Source organism: Macrobrachium rosenbergii, chromosome 34 (genome assembly GCF_040412425.1).
Source record: "Macrobrachium rosenbergii isolate ZJJX-2024 chromosome 34, ASM4041242v1, whole genome shotgun sequence".
In the NCBI taxonomy this organism is placed as follows: Eukaryota; Metazoa; Arthropoda; class Malacostraca; order Decapoda; family Palaemonidae; genus Macrobrachium; species Macrobrachium rosenbergii.
Genome location: NC_089774.1, coordinates 278,540 through 296,869, shown reverse-complemented (window position 1 = coordinate 296,869; position 18,330 = coordinate 278,540). Strand labels below are relative to the sequence as shown.

The following is an 18,330-nucleotide window of genomic DNA, read 5'->3' as shown; positions in this document are numbered from 1 at the left end:
TAATGAATGTGTGGGATTGTCTGAGGGTGAGTGGAAGAAATATGAAGCCTATATGCTTAAATTGGAGCGTGATAGGCTGAGGAAATCTTCCTCCTAGAGTGCATCCTTAGTTGGACAGTCAGGGTTTTCTCCTACTAGTAACCCTGTAGTAATTTATTACTAACCCTGTAGTTTGTTGCTGCAGAAGGTAATTCCCTGGCTCTCGTGTGGAGTCAATGCGTGCTCTTGAAACTAAAGTGAATGCAATTCAAACGCATAGTGTTAGTGCCCCTAGTGTTGTGGAGGGGGCGTCAGATCGGCCCTATAATGCCTCTAGGCCTGGACCTCTGTCGAACTCCCAGGACCAGGAGGGGGCATGTCGAAAGCCGCATGAGGGTTACGGGGGCTTCCCACCGATCTGGCGTCCCTTCGGCAGGTCCTGATGACGCTACCCAGGCTGCCAGGGATCGTGCTCAGGCACGCATCCTGAAGGATTGCTTCTCGTCCTCCGACACGCCCCTCCCGCCACGGGGTTGGAGCTCTCGGTTGGACTCTCGCCCTCTTAAGAGAAGCTTAGAGGAGAGGACGCTTCACGTCCTCTTCCTCTAGACGTTTGTATTCGAATGATCACTCTACTCGACCCCCCTGTCGCGCTAAGGCAAGGGCTAGAGCTTCTTCCCCTGTGGAAGGAAGTATACGTCTCTCGCCCCTTTCCTTCTCTCAGGTTCAGCCCTTCTCCCGAGAGAGTGGCTTCTCCAACGCGTAAGATTTTGTTGGGTTTGCAACAACAGCTGGATGCTCTCATGAACCTTTCAAGATTCGAATCTGCCTGTTAAGAGGTACAGACTTTCACCTTCGTCTCCCGCTTCGGGAACGATACAGAGCGTCTGTCTTCTAGAGAGAGTGTTTAGTGGCTTCCTATTCTTCTTCCCCGAGTTGAGGTGTTGGCCTTTTCTCTTGTCTCGCGCCAGGAGCGCGTCTTGCTCTTCGTGCGCTTCTCACGCTTCACGCGCTCCTCACCTTGACGCTCGGCGCGCGCCAGCCATGACGCGCGCGCCACGCTGTGACTCTCTTCTAGTACTTGCCACAGAGCTCTCGCGCGTCACGCCATGACGCTCCGCGCTCGCTTCGCCCGTATAGCTTCAAGTCTTGTGTTGACACCGCTCCAGTTGTTCATCATGTCGCACAACTACCGCTTCAACATTTGATGTCCTTCTTAATTTAGCCAGTACTTGCTTCGGCAGTACATATACTAATTGGAACGATACAGAGAAGATTAGCATGGCTCTTGCGCAAGGATGACACGCTAATCGTGAAGCGTTCCACATTTTTATGTTTACTATACGTACTCTAGTTGACGACTTCTTCGTTCGCGGGAGTTCCCGCTTACGTATCGGCGAATCGGAACTACTTTCACCACTCACTCAAGACCCACCAGCTGCGGAAGAACATCCTCTTTCGTCACAGCCTTTGTATGAAGAGAAACTTCTTTCGTCTTCTTCTTCCTCTGATTATCAGACTCTGGCTTTTTTCTTAGGGATCTGTTTCCTGAGACTTTTCAACCGTCGGCTCCTCTCTCTCCACCCTCGCAGTTGTCTTTGTCTTAAGGAGCGTTTGACGAAAAAAATCGGAAATAAAATTTTCTGGGATATTTTATATATGGCATCATACATATCCTGACTATCTTCTCAGAAAGTTTTATTTAAAAGTTCACAGAAGTTATAAACAAAACAGTAACCTATCATAGTCAAATTACATTTTTCATATAATGTAATGATATTGTCAGTATATCGGTGGTAATTTCCTTTTAGCTATGAAATAATATCTAATGCGATCTATGGCAACCCTGTGGACATAGTACGCATCAGCGAAAGACAGGAATGCCGCAGGGCAGTCAGTGGCAGTCAGTCAGTAGCAGCTCAGAGCTTGACTAAGTAAAACGTCACGCTGGCCAACCTCAACCGTGTTTTGACACTCGCTTCATTTAGCTTCATTTAGCGAAGTTATATTACTTTGCAGGTCTATTTTTTGGCTTTTCATTATGTCATAAAAACATCAAACTGTGTAACGGCAAGCAAATAAATACACAGAGAAGCAAAAAATATCGTTTTTCTCAAAACTAAAGTTATCGACATTCAAACTGCATCTCCTTCATAACGCTTGCACCGATCTCAGATACAAAAAGTAAACGAAAGCTAAATGTTTGCATAACAAAGAGGCTTCCATGGGAAGCAACACGAGACCCGCACCACGAGAAAGAGTTTTTTTCCCGAAGGAATGTCACTTCCAAGAGAGGTAGCAAGTGACTCCCTTCATCTCCAGACTCCCTTTGCAACCAGGCTTCATTTTGCACAAGCCTGGAAAGAGTGAGGGGCAGACGTTTGGTCCCTCCTACTGTTAGAGAGAGGTTACTTGATTCCCTTCCTGTCTCCTCTTTTGTTTTTTGTTTCCCAACTGCCTTCCTGTCAAACAGAAAATTGACCTGCTCGAACAGATGTTCGAGCGGAGAGCAGTGGAACAGATATTGGACTCGGTGTTCCTCGGGATTTTACTACAGATTGTTTCTAGTCCCGAAACTTTCAGTAGGCTGGAGACCCGTCTTGGACGTCAACAGGTCGAACAACTTGGTCCGGAAGGAAAAGTTCAAGATGGAGACCTCGCAGTCAATACTAGGAGCCCTTCATCCCGGGGATTGGATGGTATCTTTGGATCTCCAAGATACTTATCTTCACGCCCCAATTCATCCACGTTCGGTGAAGTATCTCAGGTTGTCTTGGGGACTAGACGTACCAGTTCAGGGCTCTCTGCTTTGGACTCTGCACAACGGCCATACCACGTTGAAAACACCGCTTCGTCCGATCGGCGAAGTTAAGCAACGTTGGGTCTGGTCAGTACTTGGATGGTTGACCGCCTTGGAACACCAGATGCTGTTGGCGTCACATTTTGCTCCGAGGGTGTTTATACGTCTCATGAAAACGTTGCGATGCAGTTGCATCTGTCGCACGTCAGGATCTCACTCTACTTGGACGACTGGTTGATTCGAGCGTCGTCGAAGCGAAGGTTTCTGGAGGACCTTCAGTTGACTCTGCAACTCGTGAAGTCCCTGGGACTTCTGGTCTGTGGAGAAGTCGCAGCTGATCCCCTCACTGTCCATTGTGTCTGGGAATTCAGATCTATTCAGCGGCTTTTATAGCGTCTCCGTCGCAAGAACGGCAACTTCTATGTACGAAAAAGTTTCGGCCTTCTTGGAAAAGGAAACATGCTAGGTGAAGGAAGGAATGAGTCTGCTGGGGACCATTTCCTCGCTGGAGAAGTTTGTTTTCTGGGGAGTCTGCATCTCAGGCCTCTTCAGTTCTTTTGTTGGAGAACTGACAAAGCAAGGAAGACTTGAAAGAGGAATTGAGAATTCTTCCTTATATAAAGAGGATCTGTGGTGGTGGCTCGATCCAACGGAATTGCAGAAAGGGATCTCCCTCAAGCTTCTGAACCCCAACCTAGTGTTGTTTTTCCGACGGGTCGTCAACAGGTTAGGGGGCAACACTAGAGGGAGAGAAAGTGTTAGGAACCTGGAGAGAGGAACAGGTGTCCTGGCATATCGACTTCAAAGATTTGGCGGCTATCTTTTAGCTCGCCAATTCTTCGAGGTCCAAGTTTGCAATCGTGTAGTTCTAGCAAACTCGGACAATACTTGTTCCCTGTTCAGCCTTGCAAGAGAGATTATTCTTTGAGCCTATGCTCGCAACATTTCGATTCTCACAAGTTTTGTGGCAGAGGTCGAAAATGTTCGAGCAGACCTGCTCTGTTGGCGCCATCAACTCCTGCCGAAGGAATGGACCCTTCATCAGGAGGTTTGCCAAGATTTTTGGAAATTTTGGGGTCGCCATCTTGTGGATATTTTCACGACCTCAAGAACAGCGAGGCTCCCTCTGTAAAGCTCATCTGTACTCGACCCTGGGGCAGTTGCGATAGTTGCTCTTCCCTGGGATTGGACGGGAATAGATGTTTACACCTTTTTCCCCGTTCTAAATTCTGGGAGAAGTCATACGCAAGTTCTAGGCCTCACAAGGGACGAGGATGACTCTCATCCCCATGTTTTGGCCTTCGAACCACTGGTTCTCGGAGTTTCTCTTCTGGTTGGTAGACGTTCCGAGGACCCTTCCTATGAGAGCAGACCTGCTCATACAAACCCACTTCACGAGATATCTTTGAATCTCCCCGCTCTGAACCTGACTGCTTTCAGACTATCGAAACTTGGTCAGAGCGAAGGGGTTTTTCTGGCCAGGTGGCACGGGCCATCGCTAGAGCCAGAAGTTCTTCATCTAAAGGATATATCTAGCGAAGTGAGCAACCTTCAAAGGTTGGTGTAGAAAGAAGGGCTTTTCCTCTTCCTCTATCACTGTGAGCCAGGTTGCGGATTTTCTCCTTTACTTAAGAGAAAACTCGATATAGCAGTTCCGACTATCAAGTGTTATCGGAGCATGCTTTTCGATTGTATTCAGACACAGAGGATTAGCTTTGTCTGACAATAAGGACCTCCACGATCTTACGAGCTCTTTCAAGACGTCCAAGGTTCCTCAGCTGATTTCCCCTGCTTGGAACTTGGACGTAATGCTCAAGTTTTTGATGTTTAGTCCTTTTGAGCCTCTCCACTCTGCATCTCTTAAGGATGTTACTCGAAACGGCATTCCTCGCGAAGAGAGTGAGAGAAGTTCGAGGCCGTCATGTGGGCTTCAAGGAACACAATGCTGTCTATTCTTTAAGCCCTAAGTTCTTGGCTAAGAATGATAGGTCTTCTAACCCTTGGCCTAGACACTTTGAAATTAAAGGTTTAGCAGACCTTATTGGACAGGAACCTGAGGGAGTTCTATGTCCAGTTAGAGCTCTCAAGTACTACCTTAAAAGAACACAGGACACTCGTGGTCCATTGGATGTTTTATGGTGTTCTGTGAGGCAACCAGTTAAACCTATGTCGAAGAATGCACTGGCATTCTTCATTAGGGACGTCTTTAAGGACGCACACTCTAGTTGTGACGACTCCAACTTCAAGTTGTTGAGAGTTAACGCTCACGAGGTGAGGGCAGTTGCTACCTCCATGGCGTTCAAGAAAAATATGGTACTCAGTGACATTTTTAGTGCCACATTTTGGCGAAGTCAATTCGGTGTTTGCCTCACACTCTTGGCAAGATGTTTAGGTAGCATACGAAATTGCTTTTCGCTGGGACCATACATTGCTGCTTCAGCAACCTTGGGGACAAGGGTAACTCTGATCCTATCCCCTTTTTAATTGTGTTTTTGTGGTTGTTGGGTCGACTACTGGAGGCAGTCTTCCCAATCCTTTGCAAACTAACGCTTTAGGTGTTGGTTAGGTGGTTAGTAATGCTCTTTTGTCCTCTTTGTATGGGCTATGATCTAGTCACATTGTGGTCACGCCCCGTTGACAGATCATCTAGAAGTCGCCAGCTATATAGGTCACTACCTCGCTGGGGTCTCTAGTAAAGCAGAAGCAGACTAGAGTGACAGTAACCACTCAGTCAGCTACGCTATCAGATAAGGAACCAAAATAATTTTACCAATAATTGGTTTTTTCCTATTTCTTGGCTGTCTCTACCCCCTCCAAAGGTGGTATTCAGCTATATATATATCTGGCAGGTAAGTCTCATGAACAAAATGATATTTTAATGATAAAATAAAGTTTGTTCATACTTACCTGGCAGATATATATATTTATATTGCCCTCCCTCCTCCCCTCAGGAGACAGTGGCGTTAGAAAATCTGAATAGAAAATGGGAATGGTTCCTGATACCCGCCTCCCAGCGGCGGGAATGGGTACTAACCACCTGACCGGCCACTGCGTGTGCCGCGAAATTTGAAATTCTGTCGGACCTTCGGAGAATACAGCTATATATATATCTGCCAGGTAAGTATGAACAAACTTTATTTTATCATTAAAATATCATATTCTATTGTCTACTCTTTTTGAGAAGAAAATTCTTATTTGGTATGCATAAAAGTAGACAATTCATCCGAAGAATATTCTCCGAAGAAAATTCTCCACACGCTTAGCAAATTTAGCGACGTATGCATAATAATAGATTATTCTTAAAAACTGAAGAATATGCTTCACATTTGAAAGGCAGGCCATCAGGTGTCTTCGAGCAGTTGCCGGTGGTGGTCGTCGTGCATTATGGCTGCGTTCATGAATATTAGAAAACCTAAAATATATAACGTTCGTCGCTCAGGCCATCATGTCCATGACTACAAACGTCTTTTCCGATTTGACGAGGATAACGTACATTGGATTGTACAAAACGTACTACTGGACAATAATGATGTTGAGACCAGAGGAGGAGCATTATCTACAAAACAGCGACTTGAAGCATTTCTTAGGTATGTGTCCGATCCAGGTTTTCAAGTCGGAGTTGGTGAAGACTTAGGAATAGACCAATCTTCAGTTTGCCGTTCGGTTCACTACATATGTGAGAGACTCGTACAAATAGCTGACAACTGGATCAAATTTCCTCAAACACGGCAAGAGAAAGAAAACTGTTCCCCTCAACCAAATCCACAACAACACCTGAAACAGACAGAGTACTTTAATAAAAAGAATGGGGTGTTCAGTTATAGATCTTTATGTTCCTACAGATACAAGCTTATGACGCTCTCTTTTTCCCGAAGAATATTCTACTTTGCTCTCTTTTATCACGAAGGAAATAGCAAATTGTTATGCATACCACATTTAATGAATATTCTATTTTCTACTAAGGATTTGCTTTTTCCTATTTTTGGAAGAAGATAGAATATTCTATTTTTATACATTCCAGCCATTATTACACATTACTTTGGACTAATTTTGTGGAATTTTCTACTTTTGCTAATATTTATTGGACCTGTTAAATAGGAAAAGATATCACAGCTAAATAGTGGGAACTGTGGTAGGGTCATCAACTACCTGATAATGTTCGGACCTGAGAGGTATCAGATTGATATCTCAAGGGTGGAAGTATTCTGCAGGGCTGGGCTATGGATTCCAGGGGTTCTGGCTCTGGGGATAGGACTCTTGTCATTCTATCTGGTTTGCCCATAATATGATTAGGGTGGGGATGATTGTATTCTTGTAATACTCTCGGTCCTAGCAAGCAGGTTTGGCTTACATTTGGCCCACTCTAATCATATTGTGCCATCCCCTATGGGGTAGGGTAGGGGGCGGACATTTCGGAGTTGCCTCTCACTTGTGCCGTTAGTGGAAGAATAAATCTCATGAAAGGCTAATCTCTTTTTAAAGCTTTTTTTTTCTATTCGATCTTTATGAATAGTAACAATAAAGAGTCGAGTACCCATGGGCCCTCTGATGATACTGTTTTGGCACAGATGACAACCTCTGCACCCATCTTGGAGATTGAAAATTCTACAAATATTGATGACCCATGCGAGGAAAAGGATATCCGTGTAAAAAAAAAGGACCTGGCATTGTTACAATGGAACCATTCTCCTTTGATCCAGATGTTTCTGTGCCTGTGTCCCTATCAAAACAAGGAACAGAAAGTAGTTCAAACTTTTCAACTGTGGGCCCTTTGGAGCCTAAAAGAATAGACAAAAGAAAATATAGACCTAACTCAACCTTGATTCACTTTGATTCCCTTTTTGGAGAATCAAACTGGTCAAGGTTTTTTAATTTACAAGCCGACCAAGAATTTCCTTATTAAAATTGGAAAATTACTTGAACCGATGTCCATCCCAAGAGATGAGCATGAGACAAATTAAAAAAAGGGAGTGGTTGGTTGAAACAACCAGAATCCAGTCAGAAAATTATCAAAACATTAAAAACAGAGAACAAGTATAAGAGACTGGCAATAAGGAAAACCTTATTTCGGGTTTTCCTTACTGCCTCTGACTCTTAGTTTCTTTCGTACGAGTTATGATTCCTCACTCGTGAAAAGGTCTACACTCCGATCAATATGCCAGAGGCACGGTACGCCTCCTCGCTCCTTCAACCAGGGTGAGTGGTCAAGGTGTGCAGAACTCCAGTCAGTTCAAGAGACTCGCTCAGATTCCTCCCTCCAGCCAGTGAGTCTTCCTAATGTAAAGTACCAATGGGTTGTATATTGTGTCGGAACAAATCGCAATTTTTAAAAGTATATAATTGCATTTTTCCTAACTATAGAAACCTGAGGTCCTTAACATTACATTTTTATGCCCGCCTCATGCCCCCCACAATCTGAGACTTGGGCCGAAAGGCAAACTGGGATGTCTACATCTGGGCAGGTGGGTATTCCCCGCCTACCTGTCAGTAGTTACTGCCTAACCACCTTGTTCAAGAGTTTAACGGCGATGTCCAGTTTTGCCGTAAGTAATTCCTAATATAAAGGACCTCAGGTTTATATAGTTAGGAAAAATACAATTTACTTTTAAAAACTGATATCAACGTGAAGGAGTTGAAGCCTATACATCTAGGCCTTCAATCTTTTGCAAAAGTGACCTTCAAGAAGACAGTAGCAGTCTTGTCGGACAACACTTCTGCTCTGGCTCACATAAAGAATCAAGGGGGCACTCACTACTCCTCCCTTTATGAAGCAACGAAGGACCTCCTATTGCGGACAAACTAAGTCAGCTCTGAGAGGTCCTACCCACAGAATGGACTTCAGATCCACAGATGTGCGCAGACCTCTGGAAGTTCTGGGGGAAATCATTGATAGACCTGTTCGCGACATCAAGGAACCATTGCCTGTGGTTGTTTTGCTCTCCGCCTCGGACCCTCTGGCATGGGTGACAGATGCCATGCTCCAGAATTGGTCAAACTTAGACTTGTATCCCCTCCAGCCATTCAGCATGGTAAAGGAAGTGTTAAACAAGTTTTTGTCCCACCAGAATACAACAATGACTCTTGTAGCCCCGTTCTGGCCATGAACGGAGTGGTTCCCAGACCTCCTCAAGCTTGTATAGTTGAGTCCATTGCTCTTTGTAGTTAAGCCCCGCCCTCTGCTTACATCATGACCATCCCCTGAAGCTGATTGGTTGGCATTAGTTTTGAAAAGTTGGTTAATCTGTGGTTCTTTTCATCTTCATTAATATTGCAATGGTTGTACCGAACAAAAATAGCTCTTCGTTGGGCAAGTCGGTAGAGCTGTGGACTAGCACTCGCTAGGCCCGAGTTCGAGTCTCCAGCCGTCTGATGAAGAGTTAGAGGAATTTATTTCTGGTGATAGAAATTCATTTCTCGCTATAATGTGGTTCGGATTCCACAATAAGCTGTAGGTCCTGTTGCTAAGTAACCAGTTGGTTCTTAGCCACGTAAAATAAGTCTAATCCTTCGGGCCAGCCCTAAGAGAGCTGTTAATCAGCTCAGTGGTCTGGTTAAACTAAGATATACTTAACTTTTAACCAAACTAGAATACATTTCTGCAGATTATCAAAAGGAAACGTTATATTATCCCCTGAAATAAAATCGTAATATGCACCTCAATAAAGATGGTAAAAAAAAAGGAAAATATGAATGAAGTCGGGAGTGTTCTGCAACGCTTCAGTGTTGCGTTTCATAAATGAGGTTCACCTGAATACGGAGGTGACACAGGGACTGTCTGTGTTGTGTTCAGAATCACTCGGAATTACACTGATATTGAATCACTGGACATTGATTTCATTGCAGTCGTTTACACATTCGGAGGGATGACAAGCAGTGACTGCACTCTACAAAACCAGAATAGGCCTATGTTTAACGTAGTTACGGTATGATAGACTATACGAGTCATATTGGGTATAATTTGCTGAGAATTTTCTCAAGGACGTTATCTCCTTTCGAAATGACAGGATCTTAAAAATGGATGTAGACTTATAATGTCCTATGTCTTTTTGTCGGTTTACGCAGCTTATGATGTTTGGATAATAGGCCTATCCTATACCCAGTCGTTTTATTGTGGTTATTCTTCTTTTTGTTTTTGTTAGGGTGCTTGTAGGTTTGTCTTTGAAAACTTATCATATGGTGAAGTGACCTAACATTGCTGAAGAAACATAGACCTATTCATAAAATACTGCTGTAAATAATTATCTGCCTACTCTTGTTAATTGAAATTTATTCATTTGTTTTAATTAAAAGTAATTGAGGTCTTAGTGAATATAGTTTACGCTAGAATATTCTCCTAACAATAGAGAGAGAGAGAGAGAGAGAAAATTTACTGACTCTTATGTATCCTTTTGTCCAACAGGGTAATCTACAAGAATGCCCCCAAAAGCAAATGAATATTACGGGCTACTCGCAGACTGGTTTGGATCATCTCGTACATAGCTTTTTCAGCTATCATTTATTCTTTTCTTATTTCGTTAAGTATCTCATGATGCCTTCATTTTCATAGAAATGCTACAGCAGCCTTATATTTCCTATCACAGTAATATACAGTAATTTGTTATCCCTTTTGTAAATATATTTTCAATATAGTTCACTGAGAGCAGTTTGATAGTTGTGTGTGAGGTTGAGACAGTCCTGTGGTTGATCTGTGTGTGCCATCGGCTATGTGCCCACAAGTTTTATTCTCTGTGGTATAAGTGGCGTTACAATTACTAAGGCCACCCACACACATATGTGCATGTGCACTTGCTTATACGTGTACATTCCACTTTATATTATACATTATATATTGTGGAGTTGAAACTACTATATTAATTAAAAGTTACTCTATTTCAACAGATACGGGAAGAAAATTATTTGCGAAAAGAAATTGATGTGTAGGCCCATACCCTGTCATTGTCTCAAAATATAGGAATTTAATGTGTAGTCCTATGACCTGTCATTGCCTCAGAATATAAGAAATTGAGGTGTAGGCCTAATCTCTCAATGATATTAACATTTGACATGGCTGCATAAGTCTATGCTTCATTTCAATTAATGTGGTCTATGTGGGATTGCTTATGTAGGCCAAAACCAATTTAAAAGAAAAAAAAAAGTAAGGTGCTTGTGTATTTAGGCTGTGTGTGATAAAGATGCACAGGCTAAATGATCCAAGATCTTCCTAATGATATATAACTTAATACTGTATATCTTTTATCAGAGATACCCAATATCAATTGCACACTTAACTCCAGGAACTCAAGTCTGTGGTGTCGTCATTCATGCATGAAACTCAACATACTGGTAATCATTTGGACTGTTAACCAGTGTGACGTCATTCCCCCCTCAAGAGCTAGCCAATCACTATTGTGCAGTGGGCGCAGCTTAGCTGCAAAGAGCGGTGGACTCTGCTGTAGTCGATTTTCCCAGACTCCTACCACAGAAGCCTAGGCTTCTCAAACAGCCACATTTCCACCAGCTCCACTGCAATCTATCTGCTCTTTATCTGACAGGTTTCAGACTGTCAGACTCGTCAGAGCGAAGGGATTTTCAAAACCAGCTGCAGAAGTGATTGCTAATTGTAGACACCAGTCTTCTTCTAGGGTCTACCAAGCTAAGTGGGCAGTATTCTGCAGCTGGTGCAGAAGAAATAACATCTCTTCAGAAACCACTGTGACGGACATTGTGGATTTCCTACTTTCTTGGGGACTGTACAGTTTGTCCTCATCGACCATCAAGGTATACAGAGCCATGTTGGGCTCTGTCTTTTGACACAGGCCTGGCTCTGGGATCGAATCAAGGTCCTTCGACACTACCAAGGAGAGCAAGACTATCAGTCGCCTGGAATTTAGACATGATCCTGAAGTGGCTATCGGGCCCTCCTTTTGAACCCCTTCGCACGATTTCCTTAAGAGACCTAACAAGGAAAACTTTGTCGCTTTGGCTACCACCGAGAGAGTCGATGAGCTGCAAGCCATTGATAAAGAGAGTGAGCTTCTCACAGGGAGATGCGGTCTGCCCTTTGGGCTTCTTGGCCAAGAATGAGACCCCTTCTAAGCCATGTCCTCGTTCTTTTGTCATCAAGAATTTGAAGGAAATCCTTGAACCAGAGGAAGAGGAGAGAACACTGTCCTGTAAGGGCATTGAGGTACTATCTGCATAGAACCAAGAGGATCAGAGATCCCCTAGTAAGTGCTGTTGTTGTGTAAAGAACCCTTCCAGACCTCTTTCCAAGAATTCAATGTCATTCTTTTTAAAGAGACATCATCTTGGAGTCGCACTCCAGAGTTTGGGAGGAGCTTTTACCCATTTTGAGTGTCAAAGCCCATGAAATTGAGCTGTTGCCACTTCATTGGCTTTTAAACTTAATACAGTGAGTCATCAACTTATGGTGGATTCAATCTTACAGTGCTTTTTCAGCACCATCAAGTTATGGTGCCAAACATCAAGTTATAGTGCCGTGAGCGCCAATAACAGTGAAACACTGATTTATGGCAGAAATCAGCTTACAGCGTGGTGCTGGAATGCATCCCCTACCATTAGTTAATGACCTACTTGTCTTTATCTGCGATTTTCCAATCAACTTTCTGTAAGCAAGTCAGTGTTTGTGGCACATTATTTACGGGAAGTGGACTATTTCTGAAAACTGCATTACCCTGGGTCCAGTGTCTGTGCCTGGCATGGTGTTGGGGAAGGAAGTTTTGCTCCTATTTTACCTCTTTTGACTTGATATAGGCTTTTGAGTTTTTTTGGGGAGCCCGGGGGTAATGGATGGGTGGGGATTTTTTAATAGAGTGTAGGTGGCACCGTTGTCTGGTCATCTTTCGTTATGGTACTGCACCTAGGGTAAGGGCCTTTTAAGTTTCTGCAAGCCATCCGATAACGGCTGCATAACATCCACATATGCTTTGTAGCATTTGGAATACTCCTTTGCTGCTAAGCTCCCACTGAAGTAGGGGTACTCCATGGGCTATACCACCGGACCAATGTAGTTAAGATGAACGCCAACCAAGGGCAGTATCTATTTGCAGCAGCTCTGATAGGTAAGGGTACAACAAGTATTTTAACCAGTGCTAGCTATCTTTTTTGTTTTAAAATTCCTTAGTTCACTAAAAATGTTGGGATTAGAGTATGTCCATGCATCCCACCTCTTGTCAATATGGGATTTGGCTATTTAATTACCTGAGTTATTTATATAAAAATGACATTTTAATGAAATTAAAGTTTTATTTTATATATACTTACCAAGTAATTACAAAATTAGAGCCCTCCCTCCTCTTACAGATATTGAGGGCACAAACAAATTGAGTTCTTCAGCTGTGTTGTACCTATCCTTCCCCGAAAGTGGGCGGGGCCTTGTCGCCTACACTAAAACAATAGAACGCTACTGCGAATTTCAAGTTTTAGCTGCCGCACAAATTAGAAACAAAGGGCCTATGTAATTGCTTGGTAAGTATATATAAAAATTTTATTGTAAAAATGTCATATTAGTGCAGGTGTGCATTTTAACCAAGCTGAACTTCAGATTCATTTACCCAACCAGTGAGGACCTCATTCCCTGGACCCCCTAACCTAACATGATAAACAACACTTATGAAATTGATAGCAGTGGTATTTTAACCTAACCAAGGATACAGAGATGTACAGTACTTGATTTGGCCTCTGGAATATCATGAAATTATGTAACATTAGAAGTGCTAAGGTTGGAACTGACTATTTTGCTGATGGGAATGGTTAGATTTGTGGCGGTTGCTTGTATTAACAAAGAATTTCTGATGAAATTGCCATCAGCACCAGACAGGGAGGGTCAGTCATTTATCTTTCAGTTCCAGGAAGGTAATGTTGTTGTTTTTTTTTTCTGTGCCTTTCAGTGATGAAGTGATTTTTGTTTTTGTACATTTTGTCAGGTTTTGAAACCTGTCTTCATATTAATAATTTTTTTTTCCAGAAAAACAGCGTGAAGTGTGATTCATAACCCAAATAAACTGCCCTCCTCCCCCACATTCATAGCTCCATCAGTGCTAGTGGACAGTGGTAAACAAAAACGAAGTATGGTATTTTTTTAAATTGGACTATGTGCTTTACCTTTGTAAAATTGCTATTGTTCCTACACAGTATACAAGTCATCGGTCTTTACATAGGAATATGCTTCAGCACAGCGGGAAACTGCCATTTAACTTTTAAATAAAGTGGTTAGGTAGTTAACTACTGCCTGACTGGTGGGGGTCCCGCCCACTCGGACGGTAAACGTTCATTTTTCTTTCGGAGTTGAAGTGCTGTTCTGCTCTCTGCCCTGCTTGCCATTTCACTTTGATTTTCATCTTTGTTCCCAGTGGGATCAATCTGTGTTTGTGCCTTATAATTTTTATTTTATGTGTGTGTTTGTGATATTTGAGTTAATATGCAAACCCACAAGTCATCCAAGCCTGAGGGGAAGGTCGGTGCCCAGTGTGCCTGCCCTGGCACCTCGTCAAAACCCTTTTAATCGTTACCGCTACCCCCTTGATGTAGACCCTCATGCCCTCTGTGCTAGTTGCACAGGACTCTGTGTGAAGGGTGTTGTGTCCGGTCATGTATGCAATGGGTGAAGTTTTTGCAAAGAGGAAGTACAAGAAGGCTCCGAAGGCTTTGTCCGGTGGTAACATGCCCCTAATGTCACTTTGGTTGCTGACCCTTCTTGCTCTTAGCTTCCCCCTGCAAAGTTTCCATGCCTTGCTTACATTGTACGGGAGCAATCTCCCCTTCATTGTCTTCGCTTGCGTAGTCAATTGGAAGTCAGCCTGGGGGGAGGGAGTGTCAGGATGAACCCCCCCCCCCGTTCAATGCGAAGGGAGACTGCTGCCCCTGACCCGACTTTTGCTTCTTCAGGAGAGACCAAGGAACTCTGGGAGACTTGGGTCTCTTTGGGCCTCCCAGGTGTTCCCTAAATGCAGGGCTTACTGAGTCATCTGAGGACTTCCCATCCTTGTGTTATGCCCCCAGTGACTCATGCAACTATAACAGCCACTACAACTACTGTTACATAACTGCAATGCCTAAGACGTCAACTAGCATCACTACATGCTCCACCTGTTATGACCCCTGAAATAGCCCATCCTTTTGTTGTTTCTGCTGCTCCCTCTTCTGTCACGGATCAGCTCCTCCACGCTCTCTTGAAGAAGTCAAACCACCTCCTCCTCCTCCTGGGGTTTCCAGGGGGAGACAGAGGGATCTCTCCTCTTCCTCCTCCTGGGGCTTCCAGGAGGGGGAGACAAAGGGATCTCTCGTTAGCTCTCCCCAGTCATGGACTCAAGGGGGACCGTTTCACGGGTCTTGCCCCTTGAGTAGGATGCCTTGGCAAGGTGAGGGGTTAAGGGACCCTGTCCTTCGGGTCTGGGTCCTGACAAATCATCCTACGTAGTTTTTGGTTTAAATGGCGTGGGCGTTTCCTTTTTCTCAAAATTTTACTGCTTAGGTGATTTTGAGAAGGGATCGAGTTTTGGAAGTGATTTGCATTTAAAGCTAATTGTGGGAGTTATGGTGGTTGAGTTGCCACCTGATGTGGTTTTGACCCAAGAAATAGTGATGGGATTTTCCCATTGCTATCTTGAGGATGGAACAATCTCCAGGGATCAGCCCATCGGAATCCAGGGGGTCCCTGGTTTTTGGGGATGGGCTCTTGGCTTTTGTCCGGAAGCCCGTCAACACGTTTGGAGTGGGGAGTTGGTCTTCGTTAGTGGGGGCAGAACTCCCAGCAGGTGGATGGGCTTAATCTGCAGAGAGTTCCTAAACTCCCCCAGTGACTTGTAGCAGCTGCAAAAGAGGAGAATTTTAATTATTTTAAATTCAGTAAATATTTACAAAAAGTAGGCACTACGAAATGGTGACATTTCTAGATTTTGTAAGAAATCTGTTCTTAGGCAAAATCCAAAACACAATCACTTATGCTTTGCGATGTAAAAGTAGATGACAATGAAATGTTAATAGATATCAAACCCCAAATTAATTTTAGTTGTGGAAGAGGGTAATCTTCAATAGGGATTTATATGACTTCAAAGAAGAGGAGATATTAGAAATGTCCAAAACAGGCTTGGCAGGTATGTAAAATTCCAAAAACTACAATGATAATTATTACTGAGGATCATAATATTCCCTCTCATTTGTATATAGAAAGTGAAAGGGTGTTGGTACACCCATACGAACAAAAAACATTGCAGTGCTTCAACTGTTTCAGATATGGTCATCTTTCTCAAGTCTGTAAAAATGACAAGTTGTGTGACAACTGTTCTGCACCAGTACATGGTGAATGCACATTAGACACTCAGTGCATTAGTTGGAATTTAGGTCATAAGTCCTGTGATAGAAAATGCCCACATTTTCAAATGGAAGCAGCTGCTCTACTAAAGATGCGGAGCATATAAGTGTGGGTTATGCTAGAAGGCTTCTAAGTAGGAAAAAAATTATGCTAAGGCCTTGAAATCAAGTATCAGCAAGTAAGATAAACCAAAAATGCTAGGTAGGCCAATGAATGCAAACATAAGTTCAGAAATAAATGCTCAGTCTCCTATTCAGAAATTGGTGCCTCCAATTTTGGATATTACTCAGTGTTGCTCTGACCTTCATCTCCTAAGATGAGCAGCTCTAGGCTGTCATTTCTGGTGCTCTCTCTGCCCGATTTAGGAGAGGAACTCTGTACTCAAGCGCATGTTAATGTCTCATAACAGAGGGAAAATACCAACACACCTCCCCATTTTCCAGTAGGAAAAGAGGGAGACCACCTTCCTTTGCCCTTCCAGTTACAAGACATGCTGAGATTCCTAGCTAGAGGTATGAAATATTGTCTAAACAAAGTTGATGGATCAAAATCACCTAATGAGAATTCACTCAAAAACTACTTTTGATATACACCACAATCCTCGCCAGTGAGATAAGCTACATAATGTTATAAAGAGAGTAAAACCAAAATTATCATGACTATCATTACAAAATCATCAGGAAGTAGCAGTAAAATGAAAAATTCAGAATGCAGGACCTCTTTCAAAGGGACCTCTAGAAAATAACCAGCATTTTCTCCTCCATCTGCCAAGGTCTGAGGGCTAAGTATGAGGAGCTTAAGATGCTCATTCATGAATTCTCTCCAGTTTTTATTTGTTTACAGGAAACTATATTGGATATTAATACTCCTTGTCCAAGGGAATACACTGCATACCAAACTGCTTATAATCCTCAAATAGGAAGTCATGGAGGGAGTTTGGTTTATATTTGCCGTGACATTTGGTTTATATTCGCCATGACATTCCTCTGATATCTTCAAGTCTGCAAACTCCCCTTCAAGTAGTAGTAGTGCAAGTAGAATTAATTAGAAAAACAGATGGTTTGTTCTCTCTGCTTACCTCCCAATGATGATGTCTGCTATACTGGAGTGGTAGGGTTGATTAATCAACTTCCTCAACTGTTTCTTTTTGTAGGAGACATGAACAGTAGACATCCATTGTGGGGTGATGTTTTAGCTAATAGAAAAGGAAATCTCATAGCATCACTAGTTGAATATGAAGACATAGGGATTCTTAATACAGGTGAGCCTACTCACTTTCATATACAAACAGGCACTGTCATGTAGTGACCTATCCATAGCTAGTTCTAACTGCCTTGTTGACTTTCACTGTGTAGGGGCTTCTTCAAGCTACACAGCTGGATAAAATGATAGAACAACTTTAGAGGTTACTAAATAAAACTTGACTTTCCTTAACCTAATTTATTTCCTTGAATACTACAATGACCCAAAAAACCTTAATATATGATTAATAGATCTTAATCTACAGAAAAACTTAAATACCTTGTCACTATATTTCATCAAACCTTATTCTATCAGTCTTAACCTATAGCTTCCCCACCTTTCAAAAGAATGTTAAGCTATTTCAGTCTTAATATTACCATGACCACCTAAAAGAACCCTAAACCTAATTATTAACCTAAACCTATAGTGTTCTGCCACCAACTGTGGTCCCTTAGAGTACTTCAGATTGGGAGTTAACTTGCTCAGCATCTGCCAGTTGTGGATTCCATTGAACTTACTTTGTGGCAAATGTGTTTAGATCAGCACCTTTTAGGGTTTAGAGTCATGTATAATGGAACAGAAGAAAGCAGCCTGACCAAGTGTTTGTTTCTAACCTGCAGTTTGGCAGCTTCACACTCTCTACATTCCTTATCCCTTCTCTGTCTTATCCCTTCCTCTAATTTCAACAACTCTACCACAGTAAGTTCCCTCTCTTATAATTTTATGTATTTTTCTCCACAAGTTAGTCAGCCGCTTACACCTTGGGTTCAAAGGGAGCAAGTCACACCACTCCGACACACTCAGCAAACTGCAAGTAAAAAGATAAAAACACTGGGCTAAACTAGTGTATTCCTTCCTGACACACACACACAAAAAAAAAAAAAAAATCACAACAGCAAAAACAAAACGGTCAGTTCACACAAACCCATCTTTCATCATACAAACCCAGAGTTAGCCTACCACCCTTACTAAAATAAAAGGAAATTTAATTTCCCTG

General features: G+C 42.8%; 1 non-coding gene and 1 pseudogene across 1 annotated transcript; both read left to right on the top strand.

Annotated features, from left to right (window-relative positions):
* The first annotated feature begins 1,207 nt into the window (after positions 1-1,207).
* Positions 1,208-1,311, top strand: LOC136856217 (U6 spliceosomal RNA). The gene has a single exon (XR_010858280.1). It is a non-coding gene; the product is annotated as a U6 spliceosomal RNA (small nuclear RNA).
* A 1,487-nt stretch (positions 1,312-2,798) lies between these two features.
* On the top strand, positions 2,799-2,915 carry LOC136856215 (5S ribosomal RNA; annotated as a pseudogene).
* Positions 2,916-18,330: the final 15,415 nt, after the last annotated feature.